This window comes from Temnothorax nylanderi, unplaced genomic scaffold, assembly GCF_030848795.1.
Source record: "Temnothorax nylanderi isolate EJ_2023f unplaced genomic scaffold, tnyl_v1.0 TNYL_tig0245_pilon, whole genome shotgun sequence".
Lineage (NCBI taxonomy): Eukaryota > Metazoa > Arthropoda > Insecta > Hymenoptera > Formicidae > Temnothorax > Temnothorax nylanderi.
In genome coordinates, this window is record NW_027249307.1 from 110,617 (window position 1) to 133,395 (window position 22,779).

Sequence of the window (22,779 nt, forward strand, 5' to 3'; positions counted from 1 at the left end):
TTGTGGCTGCGGGGCGCGGTTGGTCGTTTCCCCCGGGGGCTCCCGCGGTCTGGCGGTGGTGCTCCCCATCTGGCGTCTACTTGCGCCCTTCTCCTGGGTCCTGCCCTCGGGTGGGATCTGGGGGAGGGGCGCAATCCTTTTCCGCCGGGAAACCGGCTGGGGTTGGAGATCCGAAATCGGATCGCTCGTGTAGACGGACCCAGAAACTGGGTTCGTGTCTAGTGTTGCGTGGAACCCCCCATCCGGATAGGGGGTTCCTGTTCGTCTTGTGCGTACACGTCCTGTGTGACCTGTGTACGTGTTACTTGTGGGGGGGGGGGCTCGGATCCTCTCGAATAAGTGATCTCGCAGCTGATGAGGAGAGCCCTCAGTGATATGACTGCCCGCGGTTATCATCATGAGGGTTCTCTGAGGCGGTCGAATCCCGGCGATTTCCTGGATGTTCACATCAATGGTGTCGTGCATGGGGAGAGCTTGGCATTCGACTAGGGGTCATTTCTCTCGGGGGTTGAAGAGCCCTCCCTCGATGTGACCTGCGTGTGTCCCTTGAGTAATGTTACGTGTATCCTGGCGTTTTTTGCACAGGGACTGTTTTTGTGATGCGTGATGTTGTGCCCCGTTAGTATTCCCGCGTGTCGCAATTGTGTCCAGTGTGCTGTGTTTCAGGGAGAGGGGTTTTAGTGGGTGCAAGCCCCACATACCCCGGGTGGCCGGCCCCCGGCTAAATGCGCGAGGCATTTCCCCTCTTCCTACGGGGAAAAAAAAGGTAATAAGCGGGCCACTTCTCGTGGACAGAAAGAGCGAATTAAACTGAATCAAATTAAACGTCCTTTATCGTACTGTAAGTTTCTCAATAATTAATGAGAAATTAATTAATAAAGATAAGAGAATTAATCAGTGTGCATCCACACGATTTGACGAGAAGGAGCAGCCCAACGTTTACGTTACTATGTGCATAGCGAAATATTATGAGAGGAGTGCTTTATAAACAATAACGACAATGAGTGTCACTCATGTATAGTTAATAATTTTTGTTATAAACATAGCGTTTCTCCCAATATCTCGCCGCGGCCTAGCAACGTAAACATTGGGCTGCTCCTTCTCGTCGAATCGCACAAACGCATCTTGATTCGCGTATCTTTATTAATTATTTTCTTATTAATTATTGAAATACTTACAAAACAGTAAAAGACTTTTCGATTCAGTTTTACCCGCTTTAACTGCCCATCACGGGCATCACGAGCAGTGATCCGCTTATTACTTGACACTCTGTATGTATACACACATATAAGATACTTGATACCACATGGTATTTCCAAAGAAATGATTCGATAAACAAACTTGTATTAGGCAGTGTATTACTGTTTATCACACTATTTATTATATTTTTATTTAATTTTGTAAAGATTAAACCTGTATAAACAAACTTAACCTCTAACTACCGGCCAAATATGACATGTGAGCAATAGAGCAGACCAGCGCGCGCGATAACATCGTGCACGACGAGCGATATCCAATGAGCGTGCAGCAATGAACAGAACAGCTGTACGTTCTGCCGGAGCTCAATAGAGGTAACTGGAAATCACTAAAATTCCCCATGCGGATGCATGTCATTGGTTAATCAATTTCCTCTGTAACTCAGTCGATAGCCAATAAGAGAACGTATAAATGTAATATATCGTTTTTTCGCTTTTTATTTAACACAACGATTAATGATAATTATAAGCTATAAACCTTGCTTGATCAATAAGAAACTTATATACGGAAGCACATATCATAGTATGTTGTAGTTATCGAGAACTAAGGTAACAAAGGTTCGGCCCCAGTGAAACGCATACTCCCTCGTCTTCGCCAACCGAAGGTTGGCAGCAGTCGGGAGAAAAACAAGTTGAAGTGTTTAATGTTCGCAATATTTCCAACCATCAGATTACTCCAAATTCTTCTACTGATACGTCTAATAACCCTAATGTTTCTAAATCTTCTGACGATGAAGCACTTGATATTTTGCAAATGGTTCAGAATGCTATTGTACGTTTTATGGCGAAAATGTATAGTAATTCTTCTTTGCCTCGAAATATTATTCAATGTATAATGGAGGATACAAAAGAACTATTTCAAATTGTGTTTGTCTATACAGAATATATGTTAAAAAAGCAAAATTTAGTTAAAGATACCTTGAATAAAATATCTACTGTTTTTAAAGATATCGAAAATATATTTGAAAAGTTAAAAACTGAACATAAGAGGTTAAAATTTCTGGAAAACAGTAAGTGTTACATTAAACCAAGTTCTTTCTTTATAGGAGAAAGGTCAGTTCTTGCAAAAACGAATAATTCTTTTGAAGCAAATATGATTATTGAAAATTGTGAAGGACAAATAATACAGTTACGTGAGATTTTGAAACAATTTTTACAATAGCCAAATGTATTTCACGATATTATTTCATATATGAGAGAAGAAGAATCTCTATGTGACGAGAATGTACGTACTAGCATTTTACAAGGAACCTTGTGGAGACAAATAAAACTTAAATGTAAAAATAAAATAGTATTTCCACTATATTTTTTCTATGATGATTTCGAACCTAATAATCCTTTAGGTTCGAAATCTGGAATATATAAAGTGGGTGCAGTGTATATTTCCCTGGCTTCTATACCCGTTAAGTATGCTTCTTTACTAGAAAATATATTTTTAGCGCAACTTAATTTTTCTGCTGATCGAACGCAATATGGTAATAAAAGCATATTTAACAAAATCATTCAAGAACTGAAATATTTAGAAACTGAAGGCATCGAAATACAAACATCTTCAGGAGAAAAGATCCGTGTATACTTCACGTTATTATTAATTCTAGGAGATAACTTGGGTTTAAATTCTATTTTAGGTTTTGATGAAAGCTTTCAGTCTAATTATTTTTGTCGATTTTGTAAAACTCACAAAAATGAAACAAAATATCAAGTAGTGGAAAATGAAGAAGATTTACGTAACATTGAAAATTATAACGATGATTGCTTGTCTCTTTCATTTGGAATTAAAGAAGCATGTATTTGGCACGAATTGTCTAATTTTCATGTTACGAGTAACTTGTCTTGTGATTTGATGCACGATGTCTTGGAAGGAGTTCTACGATATGATATCGGCGGAAATAATAAATTACCTTATTAAAAAGAAATATTTTTCACTTGAACAATTGAACGAGAGAATTAAATATTTTAAGTTTCTAGATATAGATACAGGTAATCCAGTACCTTCTATTATTTTAGCACATTTAAAGAAAAAATGTCTAATAATGTCTGCATCCGAAATGTTAGCTCTGATTATTTATTTTGGTATTTTGGTTGGCGATTTAGTTCCTTCGTCTGAAACGGTGTGGAATTTTTATATCCTTTTACATAAGATGTTAGATATACTTCTTTCTAAAACAATTTCTAATTCTTCGATATCTTATCTCAAATATCTAATTAAAGAGCATCATCGACTTTACTGCAGTTTATTTGAACAAACTTTAAAACCTAAATTTCATTTACTTGTTCATTACCCTACAATTATGAAAAAAGTGGGTCCAGTGCGACATATCTGGGTTATGCGATATGAAGGATTTCATAAACAACTAAAATCTACAGCTAAAATTGTTACCTCTCGTATTAATTTACTTTTAACATTATGTATTAAGCAACAACTGAAGTTTTGTTATAGAATTTTAAGCAAAAAAGGATTACCTAGTGCTATAGAATATGGACACTTTATAGGCAAGATACACGATATAAAAGAAATAAAATTACTTTCTATAATGAACACTTCTAGGGTTGCTTTCTCTGAAGAAGCGAATATTTTCGCTTCAGTCAAAATTGATAATATTAAGTACAACTTAAGAAATGTTGTACAAATTAATGATACTGAAACTGATTGTCTTTTGAAATTTGGACTTCTGCTATATATTATTTCTGACAAGACATTTATTAGTTTTATTTTGTCAATCGGAAGGTCTGTGTGATCAAACGTACGAACCACGCAGATTCTGTCTCACAATCAACGAAAGCGTAGCGGAAAAAGATTCTTTGCTGAGAAAACTGCTGAGCTACTGTTGTTACTGCGAAGTCTACTTATGTATGAAGTAAAATGGTAGTTGTTCCATAGTAATTGATTGACACGTAAATGCAGGCAATCAGAAACAAGGAATAACGCCGAGCCTGACTTGGCTTCTGTCGAAATGATGTGTATCCTCGAAAACAGGCGTTGTTTGTCATTGGCAATTTTTTGTAATGTGCTCGTCACACAGATTGAACTTGGTTGTCCATGATTTAAATAAATTAGGCGAAGTTAGGAATACTATAGATACAATAAAAGAAATAATAAAATTTTTTAGGGAAAGTAATATTCGAAGACAACTGGTTCCTATGCTTTGCGAAACACGCTGGTCCGAGAAGCACAAATCTATTGGCTTATTTAAAAAACATTTCGGAACAATATTGGAAAAATTGCTTGAAATTTCTGAAGGGTCCACTAGTGGAAAGCGAAAAGCTAATTGTTTATATTATGTTGCAACTAGTCCAATATTTCTATTATGTCTATTTATAATATCAAAATATTCCGAAATATTAGGACCTATTTCTGTATTACTACAAAATAAACAAATAAATTTGCTTGAATGTCAAAATCATATAAAACGTTTAATCTCTATACTTCATGAAGAACGGAATAAATTAAACAGTATTTTTATAGAATGCGAAAAGATCAGCCGCTCGATTGGTGTTGACATTTAAATACCATGGATTGTCTCAAGACAAACTAAAAGAGCGAACTATTCCATAGAAGATCCCAAAGAATACTATAAACTAAGTCTGTTTTTACCGTATATAGATTCGCTTATAAGTTCGTTAAGTATTAGATTTTCTGAAGAAAATTCAAGTATTTTCAATCTTTTCCGATTGTATCCTTCCACTTTCAAAACCATGACCCGTAAGCAGAGCAAGCAGTTGTTATTAGAGATTGATGAGAGTGGTGACTTACTTAATAAAGGTCTTGTATGGCATTCCGCAGCCAATGAGAAGACTCATCGGTGTCATGACTGCCCGCGGCCATGCCACGAGAGTCCTCGAGGCGGTCAAAGGATGGAGACTAGTCTCCTCCACTTTGACTAGGGATGGGTTTGCCCCGGGATCGAAACGTCCCTTACGCAGACCTACCGTGTGTCCCTGTTTGGATTATGTGTTTCTGTTGCTTTGGCAAGAAGACTGTTGCATGACGTGATGAAATACCTCTGGCTGTCCCGTGTCGTGTAACTGTGGTCTAGCGTGCTTTGTTTAGGGAGAGGTTTTTTAGTGGGTGCAAGCCCCACATATCCTGACAGCCGGGGTCAGGAATGCGCGAGGCATTTTTTCCTCTTCCCACGGAAGCAAAAAAAAAAAAAAGGTCTTGTATGGCATAAAATAATAAATGACTCTGAAATATCTACTCTGGACGATATGCTTACTGCTGCCAAACTTGTGCCTGCAATTCAAGCTGTGCTTTTAAAATCGCTATCGTTGCCTGTTACGTCAGCAACAATAGAGAGATCATTTAGTACCTTACGGCGTGTTAAGACATGGTTGCGCTCAACAATGTCTGAATCAAGACTCAGTGGTCTTTGTATGTTAAGCGTCGATAGGCAAAGGATTAAAAATAACGAAGAAAGCTTTATCACCCAAGTGATAGACAAATTTGGTCAAGATGATAGAAGATTAGTTTTTTTGTTTGATCAAAATTGAAAAAATAAAAATGATTGAAGTCATATGTAAAAAAAGTTAAGAAATGAAATAAATTATAAGTATTCTAAATCTAGAAGTAACATTTTGAATCATGCCTCCCCCTGGAAAAAATCCTGTGGACGCCCTTGGTAAGGAGGAAATGGAGCAGAAAGGAGAATTTGGTGGAGTAAGGGAATGTACGAGCGTGAGAATCGGAGGAAATGAAGGTAAGGATGTGGAAGCTGGATGTAAGGAGATAAAAGGAGAAACGTGAGGAAGGTGAAAGTGAAAGATCGTAGAGTGTGAAAGGTCGCATACGGCCAGGTCGGGCACAAGAATACATATAATTGTAAAGGGTTGGGTACGTCCCTGTAAAACGCCAATGTTTGTACGGAATAGGACTTAGGCGAATATTGAAAGATAGGATTGTACAGGGTTGGGTACGTCCCTTTAAAACGCCCTTTAAGACCCCTTGGGGGTAAATAAAGTACCTATTTAATTTAAAAAAAAAACTTCATACATAAGTATTAGGACTTTGAATAAGTTCTCTTTGCTTATGTAGAAAACAAAAAAGTGGAAAAAGAAGCAAGAGAAAAGTATTCGAAGACAACTTTCTCTTATGATTTGGTCCGTCCTCTGTGTAGAGACAAAAGAAAACCACGTTGCTTATGGGTATGTCTAATTTGATTAATCGCAGTTTTAAAGCTCAATACATTCACGCAGAATGTACATCAATGCGTAGTATCTGTAACAATATTCTTGTATTTCGAATACATTTCTCAGAGTTGAATGCAAAAATAATAATATTCCTCAACCGCACGAAAGTTATTTAAATAATGAATATTCGGTGAAGTAGGACAACGTAAATTTAGTGTTTTATTTTATTTTACAGACAGTAATTGAAAAAGGATCTGAAAAATCATTTCCTTCCCTGTCGGAAAGATACATGATCTCGAGCAATATAATCATCTCAGCATTGGATCAGATAAGAGAACATATTAGGATAACACCATGTGTCGAAGTAATAAATACCATCTCTTATATATATATATCAAAATTATATATATACATATGTACTATAATATTGCAAAAAAAACCGACCAAATTATTATTTTAAAATAATCTCTTATTTTGTATTACTCTGTAGTCTATTGCATGTAATTTATTTTACAGTTTACAGTTAAATTTATTTCAAGTCAACTTAATATGCAAAATTGATATTACATTTTTACATTTCATATTTTTGTACATTTCCGTACATTTAAATTCTATGAACTATTAAATGTTGTAATTCTTGGTGTTATAAGGAATTTGACATCAAGTACATATATATTTAGTACATATATATATATATATATGTACTTGGATATTAGCGAACCATATATGTCGTAGTAGACGCCTCTGATTCTTTTTCTATCAAAAAGAACTTACATGCATGATGTTTGACTAAGTCTATCGACTTTTAGATATACTGATTTATCATTTAACTTGACATTAAGGTGATTGTCAATATCGCCAATTATTTTAAAATTAATTAGGTTTGGTTTATAATCCTATCGGCATTTTCTCTAATTTAAACAAATATACAATTGATAGTGGAGTGTATATGTATTTTCCTAGCATGTGATACATATTAATGAATTAAAAATGATACGCTCACAAAAATTATTTTTATTAATTTTGCTATCTTAGCGTTCGCCATCTGCAGAAAAAGCGACGAACGCGTTACTACGTGGCGCACTATATTTCAAGAAGATGCGGACTTAAAATATCGTATACATTTTTCCCCCCAAATCGTAATTTTTATGCTTGTGTCATATAACTTTGAATATATTAGTGAATAAAGCATAGATATTAGCAAGATTAAACCGTTCAGGATGCGCAAGATTTAAATAGTACATAGATAAATAAATAAATAGATAAAGAGAGAAATTGAGAGAGAGAAAGCGAAAGAGCAAGATCGAACAATTTGTGTGTTCGGAAATATGGTCTTTTAAATATAATCTCTGTTTCTGTTTCTTTTTTTATCAGCGCGTCCGAAAACTTCAACGTTAGATTTTGATATTAAAGTACATGTTAAATAAAATTGGACAACTTATTCGTCTTTTTGTCACAACCTTTTAACATATATTGAAATATATGCCTTACAATTTTTTTTAAAAATAATTATTGGGATTAATTTAGTTTCGTATGTCCAAAAATTGCATACAAATATGCATAAGGGACTAAAATTTATAAATATAAAAACTGACATATCCATATTGAAACACTTCGTAAGAGTTTGAAACAACTTCAAATTAAATTAATTCAAATTTCTTTTCCACACTATATACAAAGAGACAAGTAAAATCACAGAAATTTGGACAAATATATCAACTAACGGAAAAATTTAACATGTATGAAAAATATTTATACATATAAATGAGAAATGCGAAAACAAAATTCAAGTCTAAAAATATCTGAAATAAAAATCGTAAAATGCAAGACAAATGCAGAAATAAGTAACTCTGCTATGTACTCACTGGGTGTGTGAAGTTCGCACTCCTACTTTAAAATTTTTTAGTTCTGATTAGAGTTCCAGTTTCTTTTCGAAGAGTATAAGAGTATTTTTATGTTTATAAAAAGAGTTCCGGCGATTAACACTTTGAAAAAGGCATTTAAAAAATGGAATGCTAACTTCACACCCAACTTTAAGACCGAATAGTTCTGAATAGCTCATCTGAAGCATTTTGACGAGTACTAGAGTTCCTGATAAAAGAAAAATTTAAAAAATTTTTTTCAAAAAACAAAAAAAAATAGAAAAGTTTAATTTAAAGTCAGAATAGTTCTAAGTAGCTTATTTGATTCCTTTCGAAAAGTTCTAGAGTTCCTGATAAGTAAAAAATTGCAAAACCTTAGAATTGTTTTAAAAAATTATCATCAAAACACAAATGACATTCACGACAGACCTTCGAAATCGAATATCTTCTTAAAACTCTCATCAAAACGCCTGCAACTTTACCACTAACTAGTGGCGATCCGGCCACTAGTTAAGAAGATATTCGAAAATGCAACGGATGAAATTCGACCCGTTTCACACGTATCCGATACTGGACTACTGACGCCGGGTATCCGATCACGAAGTGTATGGATTAATATGGGAGCATTTACACGTTTGTCCGATAACCGATTTGTGAAAACAAAGAAAATCGATCGGATACCTGGCATCGGTAGTCCGGTGCCGGATACCTACATGTGAAACGAGTCTAAATCTTTCTGTCCGTAAACGGTTCGGGCACGGCACGGTTATGTCTAAATCGACCTTAAATCAGAGATACATTCACGGAGGGAGTTCGTCATACGAGTAATATTGATATAAATCTCGCAGCATTGATATATACGCGTATAATCGATTAAAGATGCAACGATAATTTTATCGTAAACAATATCAACGAGTAAAACGCATAATTTAATGCATCGAGTACAGACATTCATGGCGTATTAAAAAGTTGAAGAAAGTTACGTGCAACGTGCGTAACTTTCTTTCATTTAAAAAAGAAATGTATAATTTTATGAAATAATGAAAAATTCTTTTTCTATGCGGCTAATTCACTGCAAATCCAAGTGTGTTATTTTAACTAAAGCTCTTCTTACACATTTCTTGTCGTTTTGAATAATGCCACTTAACACAGTTGAACACATTAATATGATTAAACGTGCTGATTTAACACGCAACAAAACATGTAAAACGAGCTTCAGTCAAATGTGTCATTTTTAAACGTATATGCGTGTAGAAATAACACACTTAGATTTACAGTGTCTGATAAAACGGCTTGCAATTACAATTAATTACAAAGTATTCTATACATACAATCATTAGTCTATATACTCTATATAAATCAAAAATAGTATAGTTGTACTATAATTGTCCCTACGCTATTAAATATCAAAAGATAAAATTTAAACCAATACCTTGAGTTAAATAACATTTTGTTCTTTTTAATTACCATGTGTCGAAATTTATTATTTTAACACAAATAATGTTATTTTAACTCCATTGACTAGTCAAATTAATAATTAAATTAACCCTTTAGGGGCCACACATCAATCCCGTTGGAGTAAAATGTTATAATTTATAAGATAGTCTTAAAAGACGTCCATGATGAAAGTTTTTTAGTTTCTTTTAGTTTTTTAGTTTTTTGTTTTTTTGTTTTTTGTTTTTTTGTTTTTTTGTTTTTTTTGTTTTTTTTAATGTACATAATTATGTACACAGGCCCCTAAAGGGTTAACGACATATTGAGTAGCAGAGATAGTCTTACTTCGCGTGGTCCTAATACTAGAAGCGAGTTCACGCCGGCGAAACTGGAAACGATCAGTTTTTGTTTTTTGTTTTTTTTTGTTTTTTGTTTGTTGTTTTTTTTGTTTTTTTTTAAATGTACATAATTATGTACACAGGCCCCTAAAGGGTTAACGACATATTGAGTAGCAGAGATAGTCTTACTTCGCGTGGCCCTAATACTAGAAGCGAGTTCACGCCGGTGAAACTGGAAACGATCAGTTTTTTAGTTTTTTGTTTTTTTGTTTTTTTGTTTTTTTGTTTTTTTTGTTTTTTTTGTGTTTTTTTTAAATGTACATAATTATGTACACAGACCCCTAAAGGGTTAACGACATATTGAGTAGCAGAGATAGTCTTACTTCGCGTGGCCCTAATACTAGAAGCGAGTTCACGCCGGCGAAACTGGAAACGATCAGTACAGTTAGATTACGCGATCGGAGGCACTGTTGGCCGTGTACCAAACCCGCGGCCGACCGACCGGTCGCTCGCCGATCCGCGTTAAGTACGCGATCGCGTATACACGTACTCGTTCTCTCGGACCTACCGGTTATCGCGCTGGCCACGGCGGCCTCGCTCCCGTCCGCGTTGCGAACAGCGGCAAGACTACTACCTTTTGTAAATTGTGGCAGAAAGGAACGCGAAAAAAATGACGAATCCGTGTTAGAATCCAAAGATTCAAGTGGCCTGAAAACTACGTTGGTGCGAGCACTGTCGTATTGTATCGAAGAAGTCAGGCTGTCTTAAGCCATTGATTCTCTTCACGAGTCTTTTTGGGCCTGGGGTCAGAGTCAGTTACTGGTCTGGTGATGCGAATATATAACCTCTCCCAGTCAAGTCATGCGCCCACCTCCCAGTGGTCTCGCTGAACCACTGCAATGGAGCTGTTCCGATTCAGTACGGTTCAGTCGCAAGATCTGATGTCGGCTGGCCAGCGCGTTCTGCAGTAACCAAGTGGCGTCAATGGCGATCTGACTGCGCCTCTAAGAGCCTGTAGTGATATGGGCCCAAGTACCGCTGGTGAGTTGTGGAGCCAAGGAAGGGCACGGTTATCTGGGGAGCTCTCGGCTGTCAATCTGTTTGCTCCCCAACACGCAATAAATATGAAGAAGTTAAGACTTCACGCCCGGGTTCTCGGATGGTCCGGGCACTGCACGCACGATGCGAGATTGATGATTCGGTTAGTGCGGAGACACCCAGTGACTGCGTAGCTGGCTCCTCGAGAGTAAGCGCTAGTTATCGGGTATAGAAACGATTACGCCTCTTGACGCACGGGACTCATGCTGCGAGTAGCCGTGGCCCCCAATAGCCTTCTTCTTCTTCTTCTTTGTAAATTTTATAGCACCTAATCCTCCTCAGGATTACATAACGGCCATGAACAAGTCAAAAATAATAAATACAGACTCGAAAGATTCAATCCAAACTCAGCGCTCATTGCATCAGCAATCTTCAAAAATTATTCAGGACAAAACACGTCCGAACATGTCCACAGTCTCGACGAGACTTGCCCCCAGTAGCCGTGTCAAATTAAAATAGTAATAAATAGTAATAAGTTATTTCGTGAATGGATATCCATCTGTGTCAAACGCAGTGTACGGGCACTGCGTTTCAAGCACGCCCGGCGCCGGGGATCGACTCGCAACGGTGGCGGGATTCGCGTCCGCTTCTCCCACGTTGCAAGGCCGGCCAACTTCAACTCCCCGGCTAAAGTAAAAGATAATCGCGTGCTTTAATGGGTTTGGAACCCTTAAGGGGGGGGGGTCGTTCGGCTGATTCGATTCGGAGTCGTAAGTCAATGAGACCCCTTTGTCGGGACTGGAATCCGATTGGGCCTGATGATCGATCGAATAATGCTTTCGCTTGAACCGTGACTGACCCATCTCGCGAAAACTCTTCGCGAATGGATTGTTATTGATCTTCAACTTCGTGATGTTCTCGTTTTGGTCCCGTCACCGCGATAAATTCCGTCTCCTTGAAAGCGAACAACGCGGTTGAATGAGTAAAGAGCTCGTTGTAGTTCTTCGCATCGAAGCAACGGACTATCCAGATCCTAGGAACGTATTTGTGCATCGATGTTAATACCACGTTATTATTGGGGTCGTTGATGTTGTTCGTGAGCTTCAATTTATTGAAGCTGATCGGATTGTCCATCCAGTGGCTCCCCGTTGCCGGACTCTCGGGATGCTTATAAATCCTATAGCCGAAGGGCTGTTGCGGCTCTGCCGGCCCCGCAAAACTCCAGCCACCCATATTGCTGTTCTCGCCCCCGTTCTGGTATCCACAGTACTTGGGGCGGCGATCGGAGGCCGGTGCTATCTCCATGAGGACATAATAATTCTCACGTTTCTCCAAACCGTTTACGTTTATTTGAACGGATTGGAACATGCGCCGACCGCTCTTGGTAATTATCATTTCTGTATTATTCTCGTAGAATTGCTGCCAGAGGTTTCGATTAAGCAGCTCCACGTTGACTCCGCGCAGCAATGGGGGTTGAATTACCCATTCGCTTGAATTCATCCTCTCACCTAATTTGCGTTGCCAGTTGCATATTCAGTTCCAGTAGCATCAGTGCGTTGTTTGGATCCTGAAGAAACATCTCCGATGATCGACGTTTCTTCTCCGACACCGTCGGTGTAAGGTATAAAGCAAACACGGAAATGGTCAGAACAAACGTCGAAATCACGTGCAGTTGTAGAATGGAACTGAGACGACCGGTTCTCGCCTACCAGTGACCTACCACAAAACGGGATCAGTGCAATCCGCCGAAACTAGGCGAACTATATGTGTCGTCGGTCGTTCGGCGCCAACACATGAGCAACTATGTGTCCATGAACCTTTTGTCCTTTCTGCCGCGATTCACAAAAGGTAATATATAAGGTAACAAATAACATTCGCATGATAATTTTAAATGCCATAATCACACTAATCTACTGAGCCAGTTAAAATAAATATTAATTCATTACGCGTTGTTAATCCATTTGTCGTAACTTTCTCTTTCTTTAACCCTTTAGGGGCCACACATCGATCCCGTTGGAGTAAAATGTTATAATTTATAAGGTAGTCTTAAAAGACGTCCCTGATGAAAGTTTTTTAGTTTTTTTTTAGTTTTTTTTTTAGTACATAATTATGTACACAGGCCCCTAAAGGATTAAAAATGTTCAGATACTGTTTGTTCCTTTTCCGGGTAATCTTAGTAGAGACATCCTGCACTTCTTCAAGCTTCTCATATATTATACATATTTGCCTTTCCGCTAAATCTCGATCAGTCGAACTCAAGATATTAAGATTCTCTAATGATTCGATAATATTCCAACAACGTTCAGACGAAGAAATTATTAGATTAATGTGTGTACAAATGGCAACAACTGGCTTCTTTTATGTACATTTTACATTAGTGATATATATTAGCGATATTTAGACCCTGATAAAAATATGTGCACGGAAAGAACGGTTTTGCTGAAGTATCTAAAAATTTAGCTAAACTGAAAATAATTTTGTTACACCATTAAAATAATTATAGTAAGTCGCTGAAATATGATGATTCTGTAAAAATTTTTGACATTTTAGCAATCAGTTTAAGTTCTACATAATTATTTTGATGAACCAACAAAATTATTTTCAGATCTGTATCTAGCTAAATTTTTAGATACTACGGGTACAAAATTCGGTTTTGTGAAACGCAAACGAAAGCCAGAGACTTGCAGAGTTTCTTATTCACGCATCATGGAAATGCACGTCTTTAATCTACACATACGGAAAGAACGGTTTTCTGTTTGAAAATAATTTTGATGCACCATTAAAATAATTATAGTAGGTCGCTGAAGTATGATGATAATGCTGTAAAAATTTTGATATTTTAGTAATCAGTTTGATTGTTTTACATAAATTATTTTGATGATGCAACAAAATTATTTTCAGATCTGTATCTTGCTAAATTTTTTGATACTTCAGCAAAACCGTTCTTTCCGTGCACCATTCTTCTGTACACTCTTTACAAATATAGAAAGAGGATATTAAAAAATAAAAATGCGTTAAGTCATTACAATGTTAAATTTACGTAAAAATCCATGTACACGGGGAATCTCGAGATTTTTCTCTTTTTCTCTCTCTCTCTCTCTCTGCGGTAACGAAAACTCACGTTTTCACGCCAAATTGCGTGTTACGATATCGTATTAAAACTTATAATAAACGACTGTTTCGGCCGAACTTCAACCGATGACATAATGTGCGCCTTTAAATATCAAAAGAAAAACACATAATTATACTTAATGTATACAAAATAGAAAACAATAGACGTTTAGCTTGTACACGTAAGTGAATCTCGCGTATCATTAATGTATATATTATAAATGTGTACTTGGCTCCTTTTTTTTTGCCTTTTTTGAAAATTACATTTACGTGATATCATTAACAAAACGATATTTTCACAAGCTCGGACTATTCAGTATATCCGCTGTAATCTACTTTTCATTAAAAAGTACTCTTTTGTGAACTATTCATTATCATATACTGTAGGTACCAATAAATTCTAGATTTTGTAAAAACACAAGATAAATGCTATCATTTATCAAAACTTATTTAACCGATAAGCTTAAAAATGCAATTAATTATATGGATTTAATTTTAATTGTCATATACAAATTACCTAATTCTCTAATAAAAATTCGAACAACTAATTCCACTTAAAAATGATTAAATGTCTAATACAAAATCTAAATTTATAGAATATAAAATTTATCTTTATTTTGCATATAATAGAAAGAAGAAAATATCTTATTAATTATTTCGGCTCGTGCGGAGGGAAATTATTTAATTTTCAGATTCAATCTATATATTATATATATATATATATATATATATATATATATATATATATATATGGGACGATCCACGTCACTTTTACCCCTCATCTGTCCAAAATTGGTATGGACGGATTTTAATGACCAAAGGCGGAAAATGTTTGTCTTGAAAAGAGCTTTCGAAAGGCGTGTGGCATATATGCGCAATTCAACATGGCGTCATAGTTATGGCTGCTTAAAGGGATAAATTCAAAATTTCAGATCCAACATGGGCAGATAAAACGGTGAAAAGTAACTAAATTCATGTGAAACTCAGTATTTGGGAAATTTTGGGGTCGCTGATTACGAATCTGAACGTAAAATTGTGAAATTCAAAATGGCGGATCCAATATTGCGGATGCAAATATGAGAAACGGACGAAAATTCCAGTAAATGATCTGAAAACTCTTACTGGAAGGTTTTTTGGGTCGCTGATCACGAATTTGTAGCTAATTTGTTAAAAAACAACAGACAAACCGTGTTAATTGAAATTCTACTCTTAGCGTTACCCAGAGATGACGGCGTGGACGTGGTAGAAATTCATCTCCTTTGGAGTGCTTTATTTTCGTGAGTTCCCCTGGCCTCTCACGCTTCGGGGTGCTTTATTTTCGTGAGTTCCCCTGGCCTCTCACGCTTCGGGGTGCTTTATTTTCGTGAGTTCACCTGTACTGTAGAATGTTCAGTGGTTGCTCACTAGCAGAGTATTTCATGTACTGTAATCTCTTATCAGTACTCTGCTAGTGAGCAACCACTGAACATTCTACAGTACAGGTGAACTCACAAAAATAAAGCACCCCGAAGCGTGAGAGGCCAGGGGAACTCACGAAAATAAAGCACCCCGAAGCGTAAGAGGCCAGGGGAACTCACGAAAATAAAGCACTCCAAAGGAGATGAATTTCTACCACGTCCACGCCGTCATCTCTGGGTAACGCTAAGAGTAGAATTTCAATTAACACGGTTTGTCTGTTGTTTTTTAACAAATTAGCTACAAATTCGTGATCAGCGACCCAAAAAACCTTCCAGTAAGAGTTTTCAGATCATTTACTGGAATTTTCGTCCGTTTCTCATATTTGCATCCGCAATATTGGATCCGCCATTTTGAATTTCACAATTTTACGTTCAGATTCGTAATCAGCGACCCCAAAATTTCCCAAATACTGAGTTTCACATGAATTTAGTTACTTTTCACCGTTTTATCTGCCCATGTTGGATCTGAAATTTTGAATTTATCCCTTTAAGCAGCCATAACTATGACGCCATGTTGAATTGCGCATATATGCCACACGCCTTTCGAAAGCTCTTTTCAAGACAAACATTTTCCGCCTTTGGTCATTAAAATCCGTCCATACCAATTTTGGACAGATGGGGGGTAAAAGTGACGTGGATCGTCCCATATATATATATAATCAAATGTTCGGACTGACTCATCAACGTCCAGCCCAGTACTAATGCCTGGACACGTACCTATGTGTGGATACCTTTAAAAATATATAAATTTATAGAAATAAACGTTTGAATACCATAACTAAAGTTTCAAACTACAAAAAAAAATATTTTTATTTTTGATTTTAATTCGCGTTATACTTATAAATAATAAAGGTGTCCAGTTATAGGTACATGTCCGTGTATTGGTACTTTTAACTTAATTTCTAAATGTTGCTAAGTCCGCATAAAAATTTTTTTTGAAAGTTCTAGACGTTCTGATAAGAGTCCCGTTTTTTAGTAGAACTCTAAAAATTCTGAAAGGAATTTCTATGATCGAAAACGATCCGGTCACTAGTTAAGAAGATATTCGACTTCGAAGGTCTGCCGTGAATGACATTTGCGTAAGTTTTGATGATGATTTTTTAAAACAATTCTAAGATTTTGGAATTTTTTACTTATCAGGAACTTTAGAACTTTTCGAAAGAAATCAAATGAGTTATTTAGAACTATTCTGGCTTAAAATCAGACTTTTTTATTTTTTTTGTTTTTTGAAAAAAATCAAAAAATTTTTTCTTTTATCAGGAATTCTAGTCGTCAAAATTCTTCAGATGAACTATTCAGAACTATTCGGTCTTTGTTTCGTCTTGCCGATCTGGGAGGCACGTGAGGCTTGATGCGTGGAGCGCGTATAGCACGGAGAGCGGGGCACGTAGGCGCGGTGCCGCGCGGTGAGCGGAGAGCGCACACGTATGCGCGATTTTATTAATCACGCAATCCTGGCTGCGAGATCGGTACGACCGACACTCCAAAGTCCCCACACTTCAATCGTCCCACGCACCGCCCGCTTCGGCACTCAGATGCGCTCACCGTCGACCGACTGGCTCGAACGGTGCCACGTGGCACCAAAGGTTCGCGATCTTTCTTCGCCTTCGTAACACACCACGATCAATTATCCGGCTCGAAGGACCAAAAATATGTTTCGCCTTGCCGATCTGGGATTCGGCCGCGGGCTTACACTTTATTTCAAGATAACTTTACAAATGATACGTATACGAGGCGCGCGACTTTGAGCGAATCTCCCTTTTTCAACACTCCGAAGCGTACTCGTCTAATTGTAAGTCGAGGTATAGACTCCCCTTTTCGCGCTCACGGCTCGGCCGCCCCCATTCCCCGGATCAAGCTACTCGATCCACCCGACCCGGGGAGAGGGCTGAAGCGAACACGTGAGTACCGCGTGTCGCATAACTGCGAATGGGTTTTGACCGCGTACACGGAAACGGTTCAACTCCGATTCTCAACAGTCTTAAAGTTGGGTGTGAGGTTAGCACCCCATTTTTTAATTGCCTTTTTCATAGTGTTAATCGCAGGAACTCTTTTTATAAACATAAAAATACTCCTATATTCTTCGAAAAGAAACTGGAACTCTAATCAGAAATATCGAATTTTAAAGTGGGGGTGCCAACTTCATACACCCGTACCCACTTGTTTCATCATATGGCAAATCTGTTTTTATATGACCGTTTAGTTAATATAATTATATTATCAAGTTTTATTATATATAAATATTATATATATAATAAAAAATTATATAATAATTATATTATCAAGTCATTATTAAATATTTATTTAACAAAAAAGTTTGTTTAGTTACAAATTTACAAACACAGTTTATCGCAAAAGAAACAAACAAAAACTTTGGGACAGGGCAGAAGATTAGTTGCCAATGACAAGCAGCGCCTGTTTCCGAGGAAGAGATCAATTTTCGACAGAATTAAATCAGTCAGGCTAGACAATATTTCTTGTCACCGATTACCTGCATATACGTGTTCCTATCGAAGTTCCTAATATTCAAGTTCCTATCGAACAAGTAACATTTTACTTTATATTTAATTATATACTTTATATTAAAAATATTTAATTAAAATAAAATAAATAAATTTTTCTTGTAAAAAAACTTGGCGCTGCTAGACTTCAAAATTTAAACATTAAAATTTAAACATTAGTACTAAGATTTTTGATTGAATAAAAAAACAATAAACATAATTTAGAGAAGAATGCGACAGGAGTAAAAAAGCAGCGCCAAGTTTTTTTTACAAGAAAAATTCATTTATTTTATTTTAATTAAATATTTTTATTTTATACTGTTATCCCTTTAATTATATATGAAATAGGGGTAGAAAAGACTGAAGAATATAATAAAATTAGAAACAGCCCGATATCTTAAAATTTGCGGAAGTTAGAGCAACCACAAACATTTCTACAAAAATTCAAAATTTTCTAAAAAAAGAACCGCTTTACCGATCATCGCCAAATTCAATCCCAATCTTCCTTACATGATACTCTATCGATTAAAAAAAAATGCATCCCGATATCTCAAAAATTACGGAAGTTAGAGCATAAACGGACAACAAAAGCGTACATACATACACACACACACATACACACATACACACGGACATTTTGTACAAAAGTCATTTTTCAACGTTTTAGAACATTCTAAACACTTTGCCAAAGATATTTGAAAAAAAAATTTTTTCACGAAAACAAAGCTTCCGCTATGAGGAAGCATGATATCGTGGAACAATAAACATTTTGTTAATCAATCCAAGAGGACTATGCAGTTCATAACACTGAGGATGAGTCAGTTCTTCCACATTACATATTATATCGTGTTCCTCTGTAAGGAGACAAACGTTATAAGCCTGAAACTGTTCTGAGAGTGATAATGTTTGCCATTCACATAGTATGAGAAATATGTCGTCTTCTGTTTGAACTACAAATTTGATTTGCCAAAAAATTGGTAAATCATTAGCAATTCCAAAACAAACAAAAACTTTTGGCGATACATTATACCGCAATATACCACCCAGTTTAGGAAATGCACGTCCTCAGTAATGTTTAAGTCTTCTAGCAATGTCAATTCTGATGCTTCATTTAATATACCTGGTCCAACTTCTACTTTGTTAAAAACATCAGTTGTTCTCCACAAGTTACAAAAATACTGTTGATGTTTTGTTGACAATGTTTTACAAATATTTTTAAAGTTAAAAACATTACTAGAAATTCTCGTAAAAAAGCTATGTTTGCTTTCGAATCTCATTGTCCACATATGAACAACGGGACTCATTAAATGCATTATTCTTGGATAGTGCAATAAAAAGTGTTGTTTTGGTATAATTTTCTTTGGAAATAATGTGTTAAATAATGTCAAATGCTCAGATATTAGTTCTTGCAAATAATATATCAAAGAGACAGTGATTTTTGGAGAAAAAATCATACTCATTATTTCTAGAAAGGATGTAAGTACATGCCACAAATCTTTGCTTCTTTCATCAATATAAGTATCATTACACAAAATCAATGGCAAAAAGCGTCCAAGGCACCAAGCTTGAGACGCTTTTTATCCAATATTTATACTTTTTTTATCAAGTTTTAGAGCACACGGTTTATTGCATTGTTCCAAATATCCATAAGGATATGCATCGATACGAGCATTTACTTCTTCAAGACTTGTATATCCTTCGTCAATTAACGTACTGACGAGCAATTTAATGACGAGTTGCAAAGAGTCTTCTAAAATATCATGCATGCAATCTACATTAGGACACTCTGTTACATGAAAATATGTTAGATCATTTAAAGGACAATGACGCTTTAACCCTTTGCTAATCGTCGCTCCATTTTTCAATTCCTGCATATCACATATATGTATACGAAACACGAGTTCTAAGCTTGACTATCTCATCAGTTTCTGTGGTAATAATTTTACATTTATTCTTGGTACAGTAACAAAATCTGCAGTAATATGTAGAATTGAAACTTTCAGTGTAGCCATACAAAGAGTTTGCACCAAGATCGTCGTGACTGACGGCAATAATAGTACCTTTGACAGGTATATTTATTCCTTCAATATGTATTCCAGAAGATTCCAATGTTTTTAAATCACAGATTAGTGGGTGCAGTACTGCATTAAAACCAAACTCCTTCACAATGTTAGCATGAAACAAACTAACTAAATGAATATGTTGTTGCTTAGAATTAAAAACAAGAGGTATATTTTTTAGCTGATAATAAATTGCTCCAAGTTTATGTTTATTCTTTTTACTTCCTAGGGCATTTTCAACATGAAAATCATCATAATAAATCATTATTTTTAAAGACTGATTATCTTTAGAAAATAAATCGTGTGACATGCAATGTAAACCATCAGTGTAATTTGCAAAATACTTCTTATTTATAGATTGCGGATTAACTATAAAACTTCTCAAAGTTTCATTTTCTAGCAGAAACTTTAAAGACTCTATAATTGACACATAGATAAATGTTCTTGGCATTAAAACAACTTTGCTCGCACCTGTATTTTTATCAAATCTTGTAACAGCTTTTGTACCAATATTTATTTCAATCGCAGGTACTATTCCCATTTCTTCTTGAAAAAATTGTTTTCTCTTATAAGATGAATTAATGCTTTCAAATACACCGCATACATCTTTTAGATGATTTTGCAATTGATCTACTTGACCACACTGAAAAAGAGCATTTACACTGTTGGCAATCACTGTAACTAATTCTGTACTTGCATCGATTACAGAGTCCATAGCACGGTCAGTTATACCCAAGGCAGTTAATTGTGAAGCGAAATTACAAGCAATACTTTTCAATTTTGCACTAGTAAGAATTAAATCAGTAGTACAATTAACTTTATTAGTTATATTAGAAGTTTGGGAAACGAGTGCTGCACCCATTTCACAGTTTTCTTGTGGAGTATTGCTACAAGCATTTTCACCTTTATTATACTGTATATTTATATTATTGTTACTTTTACAACGTATATTAATATTATTGTTATTTTGACTTTTAACACAATCTGCTGTATGAAGAAGATCACTGTGAGCAATTCTCAAATGTTTGCTTAAACCAGTGAAAGTGAAAAATTTTAATGCACAACTTGGCTGTCCACAAGAAAGATGATTTTTCCCATATAGATGCATAGAATGGTTGTTGCCGGGAAATATATGTTATAGAAGTATACGTCCGAACTATACGTCCGATGTAAGATGCGATCGAGGATGCGATTGTAAAGGAATGACGATCGCTGACTGATCGCAATGCCTCACGCGTAGGGCATTACAACCTCTATAGATTTTCAGGGCTGCTACTAGCTAGCAAAGCTATTCCTACTTGTATCTTGGCTTTTTTGGAATATTGTAAGAATCTGTTATCCTATTCACTGTACGAAGGCGCCAGGTCAAATAATCGCTTCTATCTTTAGGATTGTAGAACAGCTCCTGTATGTGTGTGTGTGTGTGTGTGTGTGTGTGTGTGTGTGTGTGTGTGTGTGTGTGTGTGTGTGTGTGTACGCTTTTGTTGTCCGTTTATGCTCTAACTTCCGTAATTTTTGAGATATCGGGATGCATTTTTTTTAATCGATAGACATAAAATACTTACGTATCCCTCTGCAGTGCTGAGATCCCGTAATGTTGGAAAATTTTGCACTATCCCTTTTGCGTAAAGAATCTTGACGTTTGTACTTGGGATTATTTTATAAAAGGAAACAATGAAGTTTAAATTGTATGATGTACCAGAAAGGGACATAAGAAAGATTATTTACCCATGCTGCTCTTGAATATGTCCAACAATCAATCTAACCAAAGCTCGACGAGATTCAGGTTTCAAAGTAGCACTTACTTCATATTCTTCTAGCAGATTACGTCCAATTGCTGTTTCGTTCAAAGTTTCGTTAACTACCTGTATAAAAATATTGTATCATATCATCAAAACACAACTACATATGCATTAATTTCTTTTTTAATTTTCACTTAAATTATTTCTAAAGCAATCTTATATTACTGTCAATTAATATGTTGTCTATAAAAGTACTTTTTTTGGATCTTGACTCAGTAGATAAACATTCTCTTTAGCAATTTTGGGATACTGCTCAACAGGTAATGTATAAATGTTAGTGTTGTTACAAGCAGATGATGTACTGGCAGAAACATTCTCTTTCACAGTTTTCAGATATTGCTTAACAGGTGATAGACAAATGTTAGTATTGTTACAAGCAGATGATGTACTGGCAGAATCATTCTCTTTCGCAGTTTTCAGATATTGCTTAACAGGAGATAGACAAATATCAATGTCGTCACAAGCAGATGATGTACTGGCAGAATTGTTTGTAGCAGCTTCCAAATACTGTTCAATAGGCAATATACAGATGTTAACGTCGTCACAAGCAGACGATGTACTGGCAGACAATGAATCTATTGCTGCTGTTGAACACACCATAAATGATGATCCTTTAAAATTATATATCACACACAACGCTTACACATGGAAATTTAAAATAATAAAGTTCGGTAGACTTAGAATAAAAATTAAAATCAGTTTATTCCTTGAAATATTTTCTTATAAAATTATATTTTTTTACTTAAATGTTCTTTTTTGTTTAAGAGAAAAGAAATATATAAGTCCATATAAA

General features: G+C 35.8%; 1 long non-coding RNA gene and 1 pseudogene across 1 annotated transcript in view; both read right to left on the bottom strand.

Moving 5' to 3' along the window:
* The window catches only part of LOC139779843 (uncharacterized), an 86,813-nt gene that overhangs the window by 51,554 nt on the left and 12,480 nt on the right, over nucleotides 1–22,779 (bottom strand). The window lies entirely within an intron of this gene.
* Nucleotides 10,493–22,586, bottom strand: LOC139779855 (uncharacterized; annotated as a pseudogene).